General features: G+C 40.4%; 1 protein-coding gene across 6 annotated transcripts in view; it reads left to right on the top strand.

The window, feature by feature from the left end:
- The window catches only part of Ppn (proteoglycan-like sulfated glycoprotein papilin), a 504,188-nt gene that overhangs the window by 175,078 nt on the left and 316,686 nt on the right, over positions 1–12,424 (top strand). The window lies entirely within an intron of this gene.

The raw sequence follows: 12,424 nt of genomic DNA, 5'->3' as shown, positions 1-12,424 counted from the left end.
CAAAGAGCAACTGTGATAACTCCCACTTTATGTGTGATTCTTTATCTTTTAACTCCACGCCTCTTGCCAAGACCCTCACATTTACTTCTCTTACAACCCCATCTATAAATATATTAAACAACCATGGTGACATCACACATCCTTGTCTAAGGCCTACTTTTACTGGGAAATAATTTCCCTCTTTCCTACTTGCTCTAACTTGAGCCTCACTATCCTCGTAATAACTCTTCACTGCTTTCAGTAACCTACCTCCTACACCATACACCTGCAACATCTGCCACATTGCTCCCCTATCCACCCTGTCATACGCCTTTTCCAAATCCATAAATGCCACAAAGACCTCTTTAGCCTTATCTAAATACTGTTCACTTATATGTTTCACTGTAAACACCTGGTCCACACACCCCTTACCTTTCCTAAAGCCTCCTTGTTCATCTGCTATCCTGTTCTCCGTCTTACTCTTAATTTTTTCATTAATAACTCTACCATACACTTTACCAGGTATACTCAACAGACTTATCCCCCTATAATTTTTGCACTCTCTTTTGTCCCCTTTGCCTTTATACAAAGGAACTATGCACGCTCTCTGCCAATCCCTAGGTACCTTACCCTCTTCCATACATTTATTAAATAATTGCACCAACCACTCCAAAACTATATCCCCACCTGCTTTTAACATTTCTATCTTTATCCCATCAATCCCGGCTGCCTTACCCACTTTCATTCTACCTACTGCCTCACGAACTTCCCCCACACTCACAACTGGCTCTTCCTCACTTCTACAAGATGTTGTTCCTCCTTGCCCTATACACAAAATCACAGCTTCCCTATCTTCATCAACATTTAACAATTCCTCAAAATATTCCCTCCATCTTCCCAATACCTCTAACTCTCCATTTAATAACTCTCCTCTCCTATTTTTAACTGACAAATCCATTTGTTCTCTAGGCTTCCTTAACTTGTTAATCTCACTCCAAAACTTTTTCTTATTTTCAACAAAATTTGTTGATAACATCTCACCCACTCTCTCATTTGCTCTCTTTTTACATTGCTTCACCACTCTCTTAACCTCTCTCTTTTTCTCCATATATTCTTCCCTCCTTGCATCACTTCTACTTTGTAAAAACTTCTCATATGCTAACTTTTTCTCCCTTACAACTCTCTTTGCATCATCATTCCACCAATCGCTCCTCTTCCCTCCCGCACCCACTTATTAATATTAATATTAATATTAATATTAATATTAATATTAATATTATTAATAATAATAATAATAATAATAATTTTATTATTTATAATAAAAAGCACTAAACCCACAAGGGTCATGAATTGCTATATATAGAGTAAAGGCATAGGAAAAGAATATTTTTCTACAGGTATCCCCCAGTGTGACTAGAGAAAACGTAATTCTTCCGACACTACCTACACAGCCGCTTTGTAAACAAATATCATATTTACGTCAATTTTTATCCTGTGAGTGTATGTATCATGTTTATATGCTATGTAATGGGTTTCATATATAGTTTTGAGGAAAATGTCATAGATGGATTAATGAAAATGCCTATATTGATGTAAAATAAGACATTTAGTTTGCCCAAGAGTGATTATTATTACGTAGTATTGGCATCATGAGTAGAGAGAGACTTAGCGATTTTAATGTGTACCTGCACGCCAGCACAGTGTGTAAGTATATTTAAGTACAGGTACACTTAAGTATAATTATCGGAGTACATATAAAATATGCAGCAACTTTAAAACACTTGAAATTTTGGAAAGATTCCTGACACAATAGATGAGGTCAGGGAAAATGTAAACAAACCGGGTGGTGGGTGCCGTATTTGAAAGACTGCGTGCAGTATAGCAAATTTTGGTCATAATTTGACATCGCCGTATTAGTGGAACACCATAAGGCAAAACGTCGTAAAGCGGGGCCTTACTGTACGTATAAAGATACACAACCTGTCCCTCCAAACTGCCAGTATCCCGAACCCCTCCTTTAGAGTGCAGGCATTGTACTTCCCATTTCCAGGACTCAAGTTCGGCTATATAAAAATAACCGGTTTCCTTGAATCCCTTCACTAAATATTACCCTGCTCACACTCCAACAGATCGTCAGGTCCCAAAAACCATTCGTCTCCATTCACTCCTATCTAACACGCTCACACATGCCTGCTGGAAGTCCAAGCCCCTCGCCCACAAAACCTCCCTTACCCCTTCCTTCCAACCTTTTCGAGGACGACCCCTACCCCACCTTCCTTCCCCTACATATTTAAACGCTCTCCATGTCATTCTACTTTGATCCACTCTCTAAATGACCAAACCACCTCAACAACCCCTCTTCACACCTCCTAATTTCCACTCTCCGAATTTTCTGCATAATATTTACACCACACACTGCCCTTAGACAGGACATCTCCACTGCCTCCAACTGCCTCCTCGCTGCTGCATTCACAACCCAAACTTCACACCCATATAAGAGTGTTGGTACTACTATACTTTCATACATTTCCTTCTTTGCCTCCATAGATAATGTTTTTTTTTTTTTATTTTTTTTATTATCACACTGGGCGATTCCCACCAAGGCAGGGTGGCCCGAAAAAGAAAAACTTTCACCATCATTCACTCCATCACTGTCTTGCCAGAAGGGTGCTTTACACTACAGTTTTTAAACTGCAACATTAACACCCCTCCTTCAGAGTGCAGGCACTGTACTTCCCATCTCCAGGACTCAAGTCCGGCCTGCCGGTTTCCCTGAAGCCCTTCATAAATGTTACTTTGCTCACACTCCAACAGCACGTCAAGTATTAAAAACCATTTGTCTCCATTCACTCCTATCAAACACGCTCACGCATGCCTGCTGGAAGTCCAAGCCCCTCGCACACAAAACCTCCTTTACCCCCTTCCTCCAACCTTTCCGAGGCCGACCCCTACCCCGCATATACCTCAATGCACCACTCACCTTTTTTCCCTCATCAGTTCTATGATTAACCTCATCCTTCATAAGTCCATCCGCCGACACGTCAGCTCCCAAGTATCTGAAAACATTCACTTCTTCCATACTCCCTCTCTCCAATGTGATATCCAATTTTTCTTTATCTAAAGCATTTGATACCCTCATCACCTTATTCTTATCTACGTTCACTTTCAACTTTCTACATTTACACACCCTCCCAAACTTCTCCACCAACCTTTGCAACTTTTCTTTAGAATCTCCCATGAGCACAGTATCATCAGCAAAAAGTAACTGTGTCAGCTCCCATTTGTATTTGATTCCCCATAATTTAAACCCACCCCTCTCCCCAACTCCCTAGTATTTACTTCTTTTACAACCCCATCTGTAAATATATTAAACAACCATGGTGACATTACACATCCCTGTGTAAGACCTACTTTTACCGGGAAGTAATCTCCCTCTCTTTTACATACCCAAACCTGAGCCTCACTATCCTCATGAAAACTCTTTACAGCATTTTGTAACTTGCTACCTATTCCATATACTTGCAACATCTGCCACATTGCTCCTCTATCCACTCTATCATATGCTTTTTCTAAATCCAATAATGCAATGAAAACTTCCTCAACTTTATCTAAATATTGTTCACATATATGCTTCAATGTAAACACTTGATCTACACATCCCATACCCACTCTAAAGCCTCCTTGCTTATCTGAAATCCTGCTCTCTGTCTTGCCTCTAATTCTTTCAATAATAACCCTACCAGGTTGGTAGGTTGGTAGACCGCAACCACCCAGGGAAGTACTACCGTCCTGCCAGATGACTGTGAAACAGAAACCTGTAACAGTTTTGCATGATGGTAGGATTGCTGGTTTCTTTTTCTGTCTCATAAACATGCTAGATAACAGGGATATCTTGCTACTCCTACTTACACTTTGGTCACACTTCACAGACACGCACATGCATATATATATATACATACATCTAGGTTTTTCCCCTTTTTCTAAATAGCTCTTGTTCTTCTTTATTTCTTCTATTGTCCATGGGGAAGTGGAAAAGAATCTTTCCTCTGTAAGCCATGCGTGTCGTATGAGGCGACTAAAATGCCGGGAGCAATGGGCTAGTAACCCCTTCTCCTGTAGACATTTACTAAAAAAGAGAAGAAGAAAAACTTTATAAAACTGGGATACTTGAATGTGCATAGATGTAGTGCAGATGACAAGAAACAGATGATTGCTGATGTTATGAATGAAAAGAAGTTGGATGTCCTGGCCCTAAGCGAAACAAAGCTGAAGGGGGTAGGGGAGTTTCGGTGGGGGGAAATAAATGGGATTAAATCTGGAGTATCTGAGAGAGTTAGAGCAAAGGAAGGGGTAGCAGTAATGTTGAAGGATCAGTTATGGAAGGAGAAAATAGAATATGAATGTGTAAATTCAAGAATTATGTGGATTAAAGTAAAGGTTGGATGTGAAAAGTGGGCCATAATAAGCGTGTATGCACCTGGAGAAGAGAGGAATGTAGAGGAGAGAGAGAAATTTTGGGAGATGTTAAGTGAATGTATAGGAGCCTTTGAACCAAGTGAGAGAGTAATTGTGGTAGGGGATCTGAATGCTAAAGTAGGAGAAACTTTTAGAGAGGGTGTGGTAGGTAAGTTTGGGGTGCCAGGTGTAAATGATAATGGGAGCCCTTTGATTGAACTTTGTATAGAAAGGGGTTTAGTTATAGGTAATACATATTTTAAGAAAAAGAGGATAAATAAGTGTACAAGATATTATGTAGGGCGAAATGACAGTAGTTTGTTGGATTATGTATTGGTAGATAAAAGACTGTTGAGTAGACTTCAGGATGTACATGTTTACAGAGGGGCCACAGATATATCAGATCACTTTCTAGTTGTAGCTACACTGAGAGTAAAAGGTAGATGGGGTACAAGGAGAATAGAAGCATCAGGGAAAAGAGAGGTGAAGGTTTATAAACTAAAAGAGGAGGCAGTTAGGATAAGATATAAACAGCTATTGGAGGACAGATGGGCTAATGAGAGCATAGGCAATGGGGTCGAAGAGGTATGGGATAGGTTTAAAAATGTAGTGTTAGAGTGTTCAGCAGAAGTTTGTGGTTACAGGAAAGTGGGTGCGGGAGGGAAGAGGAGCGATTGGTGGAATGATGATGTAAAGAGAGCAGTAAGGAAGAAAAAGTTAGCATATGAGAAGTTTTTACAAAGTAGAAGTGATGCAAGGAGGGAAGAGTATATGGAGAAAAAGAGAGAGGTTAAGAGAGTGGTGAAGCAATGTAAAAAGAGAGCAAATGAGAGAGTGGGTGAGATGTTATCAACAAATTTTGTTGAAAATAAGAAAAAGTTTTGGAGTGAGATTAACAAGTTAAGGAAGCCAAGAGAACAAATGGATTTGTCAGTTAAAAATAGAAGAGGAGAGTTATTAAATGGAGAGTTAGAGGTATTGGGAAGATGGAGGGAATATTTTGAGGAATTGTTAAATGTTGATGAAGATAGGGAAGCTGTGATTTCGTGTATAGGCAAGGAGGAATAACATCTTGTAGGAGTGAGGAAGAGCCAGTTGTGAGTGTGGGGGAAGTTCGTGAGGCAGTAGGTAAAATGAAAGGGGGTAAGGCAGCCGGGATTGATGGGATAAAGATAGAAATGTTAAAAGCAGGTGGGGATATAGTTTTGGAGTTGTTGGTGCAATTATTTAATAAATGTATGGAAGAGGGTAAGGTACCTAGGGATTGGCAGAGAGCATGCATAGTTCCTTTGTATAAAGGCAAAGGGGACAAAAAAGAGTGCAAAAATTATAGGGGGATAAGTCTGTTGAGTATACCTGGTAAAGTGTATGGTAGAGTTATTATTGAAAGAATTAAGAGTAAGACGGAGAATAGGATAGCAGATGAACAAGGAGGCTTTAGGAAAGGTAGGGGGTGTGTGGACCAGGTGTTTACAGTGAAACATATAAGTGAACAGTATTTAGATAAGGTCGGTAGTAGGTTGGTAGACAGCAACCACCCAGGGCAAAGGAAGGGGTAGCAGTAATGTTAAATGATCAGTTATGGAAGGAGAAAAGAGAATATGAATGTGTAAATTCAAGAATTATGTGGATTAAAGTAAAGGTTGGATGCGAGAAGTGGGTCATAATAAGCGTGTATGCACCTGGAGAAGAGAGGAATGCAGAGGAGAGAGAGAGATTTTGGGAGATGTTAAGTGAATGTATAGGAGCCTTTGAACCAAGTGAGAGAGTAATTGTGGTAGGGGACTTGAATGCTAAAGTAGGAGAAACTTTTAGAGAGGGTGTGGTAGGTAAGTTTGGGGTGCCAGGTGTAAATGATAATGGGAGCCCTTTGATTGAACTTTGTATAGAAAGGGGTTTAGTTATAGGTAATACATATTTTAAGAAAAAGAGGATAAATAAGTATACACGATATGATGTAGGGCGAAATGACAGTAGTTTGTTGGATTATGTATTGGTAGATAAAAGACTGTTGAGTAGACTTCAGGATGTACATGTTTATAGAGGGGCCACAGATATATCAGATCACTTTCTAGTTGTAGCTACACTGAGAGTAAAAGGTAGATGGGATACAAGGAGAATAGAAGCATCAGGGAAGAGAGAGGTGAAGGTTTATAAACTAAAAGAGGAGGCAGTTAGGGTAAGATATAAACAGCTATTGGAGGATAGATGGGCTAATGAGAGCATAGGCAATGGGGTCGAAGAGGTATGGGGTAGGTTTAAAAATGTAGTGTTAGAGTGTTCAGCAGAAGTTTGTGGTTACAGGAAAGTGGGTGCAGGAGGGAAGAGGAGCGATTGGTGGAATGATGATGTAAAGAGAGTAGTAAGGGAGAAAAAGTTAGCATATGAGAAGTTTTTACAAAGTAGAAGTGATGCAAGGAGGGAAGAGTATATGGAGAAAAAGAGAGAGGTTAAGAGAGTGGTGAAGCAATGTAAAAAGAGAGCAAATGAGAGAGTGGGTGAGATGTTATCAACAAATTTTGTTGAAAATAAGAAAAAGTTTTGGAGTGAGATTAACAAGTTAAGAAAGCCTAGAGAACAAATGGATTTGTCAGTTAAAAATAGGAGAGGAGAGTTATTAAATGGAGAGTTAGAGGTATTGGGAAGATGGAGGGAATATTTTGAGGAATTGTTAAATGTTGATGAAGATAGGGAAGCTGTGATTTCGTGTATAGGGCAAGGAGGAATAACATCTTGTAGGAGTGAGGAAGAGCCAGTTGTGAGTGTGGGGGAAGTTCGTGAGGCAGTAGGTAAAATGAAAGGGGGGTAAGGCAGCCGGGATTGATGGGATAAAGATAGAAATGTTAAAAGCAGGTGGGGATATAGTTTTGGAGTGGTTGGTGCAATTGTTTAATAAATGTATGGAAGAGGGTAAGGTACCTAGGGATTGGCAGAGAGCATGCATAGTTCCTTTGTATAAAGGCAAAGGGGATAAAAGAGAGTGCAAAAATTATAGGGGGATAAGTCTGTTGAGTGTACCTGGTAAAGTGTATGGTAGAGTTATAATTGAAAGAATTAAGAGTAAGACGGAGAATAGGATAGCAGATGAACAAGGAGGCTTTAGGAAAGGTAGGGGGTGTGTGGACCAGGTGTTTACAGTGAAACATATAAGTGAACAGTATTTAGATAAGGCTAAAGAGGTCTTTGTGGCATTTATGGATTTGGAAAAGGCGTATGACAGGGTGGATAGGGGGGCAATGTGGCAGATGTTGCAAGTGTATGGTGTAGGAGGTAGGTTACTGAAAGCAGTGAAGAGTTTTTACGAGGATAGTGAGGCTCAAGTTAGAGTATGTAGGAAAGAGGGAAATTTTTTCCCAGTAAAAGTAGGCCTTAGACAAGGATGTGTGATGTCACCGTGGTTGTTTAATATATTTATAGATGGGGTTGTAAGAGAAGTAAATGCGAGGGTCTTGGCAAGAGGCGTGGAGTTAAAAGATAAAGAATCACACACAAAGTGGGAGTTGTCACAGCTGCTCTTTGCTGATGACACTGTGCTCTTGGGAGATTCTGAAGAGAAGTTGCAGAGATTGGTGGATGAATTTGGTAGGGTGTGCAAAAGAAGAAAATTAAAGGTGAATACAGGAAAGAGTAAGGTTATGAGGATAACAAAAAGATTAGGTGATGAAAGATTGAATATCAGATTGGAGGGAGAGAGTATGGAGGAGGTGAACGTATTTAGATATTTGGGAGTGGACGTGTCAGCGGATGGGTCTATGAAAGATGAGGTGAATCATAGAATTGATGAGGGAAAAAGAGTGAGTGGTGCACTTAGGAGTCTGTGGAGACAAAGAACTTTGTCCTTGGAGGCAAAGAGGGGAATGTATGAGAGTATAGTTTTACCAACGCTCTTATATGGGTGTGAAGCGTGGGTGATGAATGTTGCAGCGAGGAGAAGGCTGGAGGCAGTGGAGATGTCATGTCTGAGGGCAATGTGTGGTGTGAATATAATGCAGAGAATTCGTAGTTTGGAAGTTAGGAGGAGGTGCGGGATTACCAAAACAGGTGTTTACAGTGAAACATATAAGTGAACAGTATTTAGATAAGGCTAAAGAGGTCTTTGTAGCATTTATGGATTTGGAAAAGGCGTATGACAGGGTGGATAGGTGGCAATGTGGCAGATGTTGCAGGTGTATGGTGTAGGAGGTAAGTTACTGAAAGCAGTGAAGAGTTTTTACGAGGATAGTGAGGCTCAAGTTAGAGTATGTAGGAAAGAGTGAAATTATTTCCCAGTAAAAGTAGGCCTTAGACAAGGATGTGTGATATCACCATGGTTGTTTAATATATTTATAGATGGGGTTGTAAGAGAAGTAAATGCGAGGGTCTTGGCAAAAGGCGTGGAGTTAAAAGATAAAGAATCACACATAAAGTGGGAGTTGTCACAGTTGCTCTTTGCTGATGACACTGTGCTCTTGGGAGATTCTGAAGAGAAGTTGCAGAGATTGGTGGATGAATTTGGTAGGGTGTGCAAAAGAAGAAAATTAAAAGTGAATACAGGAAAGAGTAAGGTTATGAGGATAACAAAAAGATTAGGTGATGAAAGATTGGATATCAGATTGGAGAGAGAGAGTATGGAGGAGGTGAATGTATTCAGATATTTGGGAGTGGACGTGTCAGCGGATGGGTCTATGAAAGATGAGGTGAATCATAGAATTGATGAGGGGAAAAGAGTGAGTGGTGCACTTAGGAGTCTGTGGAGACAAAGAACTTTGTCCTTGGAGGCAAAGAGGGGAATGTATGAGAGTATAGTTTTACCAACACTCTTACATGGGTGTGAAGCATGGGTGATGAATGTTGCAGCAAGGAGAAGGCTGGAGGCAGTGGAGATGTCATCTCTGAGGGCAATGTGTGGTGTGAATATAATGCAGAGAATTTGTAGTTTGGAAGTTAGGAGGAGGTGCGGGATTACCAAAACTGTTGTCCAGAGGGCTGAGGAAGGGTTGTTGAGGTGGTTCAGACATGTAGAGAGAATGGAGCGAAACAGAGTGACTTCAAGAGTGTATCAGTCTGTAGTGGAAGGAAGGCGGGGTAGGGGTCGGCCTAGGAAAGGTTGGAGGGAGGGGGTAAATCAGGTTTTGTGCGCGAGGGGCTTGGACTTCCAGCAGGCATGCGTGAGCGTGTTTGGTAGGAGTGAATGGAGACAATTGGTTTTTAATACTTGACGTGCTGTTGGAGTGTGAGCAAAGTAACATTTATGAAGGGGTTCAGGGAAACCGGCAGGCCGGACTTGAGTCCTGGAGATGGGAAGTACAGTGCCTGCACTCTGAAGGAGGGGTGTTAATGTTGCAGTTTAAAAACTGTAGTGTAAAGCACCCTTCTGGCAAGACAGTGATGGAGTGAATGATGGTGAAAGTTTTTCTTTTTCGGGCCACCCTGCCTTGGTGGGAATCGGCCAGTGTGATAATAATAATAAAAAATACACTTTTCCTGGTATATTCAGTAAACTTATTCCCCTATAATTTTTACAATTTCTGATGTCCCCCTTCCCTTTATATAAAGGAACTATACAAGCTCTCTGCCAATCTCTAGGTATCTTCCCCCTCTTTCATACATTTATTAAACAAAAATACCAACCACTCCAACACCATATTTGACTTTTTTGGGTTATCGTAGGTTCTCTACACATATGCTACTATGTATGATAATTCTATGTAACTGTATTTGTGTATACCTGAATAAACTTACTTACTTACTTACTTACTTACTTACTTATATCCCCATGTCCCCCCACCATTCATCACAACTGTCAGACACTGCATCATTGTGGGATCTTGATACAAAGAATTCTCCAACTTGTCCTACCTTCGGACGAAGACCTACTTCGACTAGTGGATGGTACCACTATGACCCTGCCTCCTCCTGCTTCACCTCACCTGACTACAGTATATAAGCCACGTCTACAGCCCTATGCTGTACATTCTACAAGATTGATGGACTGAACACATCGACTCCAGGCTGAGGGACTGATTACCTCGATCTCCTCCTCTCCTTGCACCTTTCTGCTTTGTATTGGACTGATGAAGCCACTGTGTGGCGAAACATTTCCTTAATAAAGATTCCTATATGGTGCATAAGTGTCTCAATCTCAACTTGTTGGTTTTCAAAACCATTCATCACAACCATATCCCCCCTGCTTTTATCATTTGTGTCATGATTGCATCAGTTCCAGCTGCTTTACCCCCTTTCATTCTATGTCATGCCTCTCGCACCTCCCCCACACAAACATCCTGCTCTTCTTCACTCCTAAAACATGTTATACCTCCCTGACCAGTGCATGAAATTTCCACCTCCCTTTCTTCATTGACATTGAAAACATCCTTAAAATATTACTGCCATCTACCCAATACCTCCAGCTCTCCATGTACTAACTCCCCTATTCTATTTTTAACTGACAAATTCATTCGTTCCCTTGGCTTTCATAACTTGTTTATCTCAATCCAAATTTTTTTCTTGTTTTCATCAAAATTTCTTGACAGTGCCTCTCCCACTCTATCATCTGCTCTCCTTTTGTACTCTCTCTCCACTCTCTTCACCTTTCTTTTACTCTCCATATACTCTCCTTTTGTACTCTCCACTCTCTTCACCTTTCTTTTACTCTCTATATACTCTGCTCTTCTTATAACATTTCTGCTTTGTTAAAACCTCTCATAAGCTACCTTTTTCTCTTTTATCACACCCTTTACTTCATCATTCCACCAATCACTCCTCTTTCCTCCTGCATCCACCTTCCTATAGCCACAAACCTCTGCCCCACATTCTAATACAGTGGACCCCTGACTAACGATATTATTTCAATCCAGAAGTCTGATCGGGTGCCGTTACAGACCAAATTTGTTCCCATAAGGAATATTGTGAATTAGATTAGTCCGTTTCAGACCCCCAAAAATACACCTACAAAAGCACTTACAAAAATACACTTACATAATTGGTCAAGTTGGGAGCTGATCGTTAGTCGGGGGTCCACTGTACTGCATTTTTAAAACTATTCCAACTCTCTTCAAGCCCTCTCCCCCCCCACTACTCATACTTGCACCAGCCCACTTTTCTGCCAATAGTTGCTTATATCTCACCTTAACTTCTTCCTCCCTTAGTTTATGCACTTTCACCTCTCTCTTACTTATTGCTATTTTCCTTTTGTCCCATCTACCTCTTACTCTAACTGTAGCTACAGCTAAATAATGATCCAATATATCAGTTACCCCTCTATAAACATGTACATCCTGAAGCCTACCCATCAACCTTTTATCCACCAATAAATAATCTAACAAACTGCCTTTATTACGTGCTATATCATACCTTGTATACTTATTTATCCTCTTTTTCATAAAATATGTATTACTTATTATCAAACCTCTTTCTACAGATAGTTAAAGGCTCCCCATTTTCATTTACCCCTGGTACCCCAAATTTACCTACTTCTCCCTCCACAGTATTTTTACCCACTTTAGCATTGTAATCCCCAACCACAAGTACTCTCACACCTCGTTCAAAAATCCCCATGCACTCGCTCAACATTTACCAAAACCTCTCTCTCTCTCCTCTACACTTCTCTCTTATCCAGGTGCATAAATGTTTACTGTAACTCACTTTTCACATCCAACCCTTATTTTATTCCACATAATCCTTGAATTTATACATTTATATACCTCTTTTTCTGCCGTAACTTATCCTTCACATTATTGCTACTCCTTCTTAAACTCTAACTCTGTTTGAAACCCCTGACCTAATCCCATTTATTTCTCCCCACTGAAACTCTCCCGCCCCCTTCAACTTTGTTTCACTTAAAGCCAGGACATCCAGCTTATTTTCATTCATAACATCCTTTCCCCAAAATGTTACAATGAATGCAGACCGTTACATCAACATTCTTGAGGACCACCTTCTGAATATTTTTGAAATTCGTGGCTGCACCAATTCTTTGTATGATAGTGTTTCCTGTCACAAGGCCAAAAAA

The sequence above is a fragment of the Cherax quadricarinatus genome, chromosome 4 (genome assembly GCF_038502225.1).
Source record: "Cherax quadricarinatus isolate ZL_2023a chromosome 4, ASM3850222v1, whole genome shotgun sequence".
Classification (NCBI taxonomy): Eukaryota; Metazoa; Arthropoda; class Malacostraca; order Decapoda; family Parastacidae; genus Cherax; species Cherax quadricarinatus.
The sequence above is the reverse complement of the archived record's forward strand: the minus strand, read 5'-3'. Positions and strand labels throughout refer to the sequence as shown.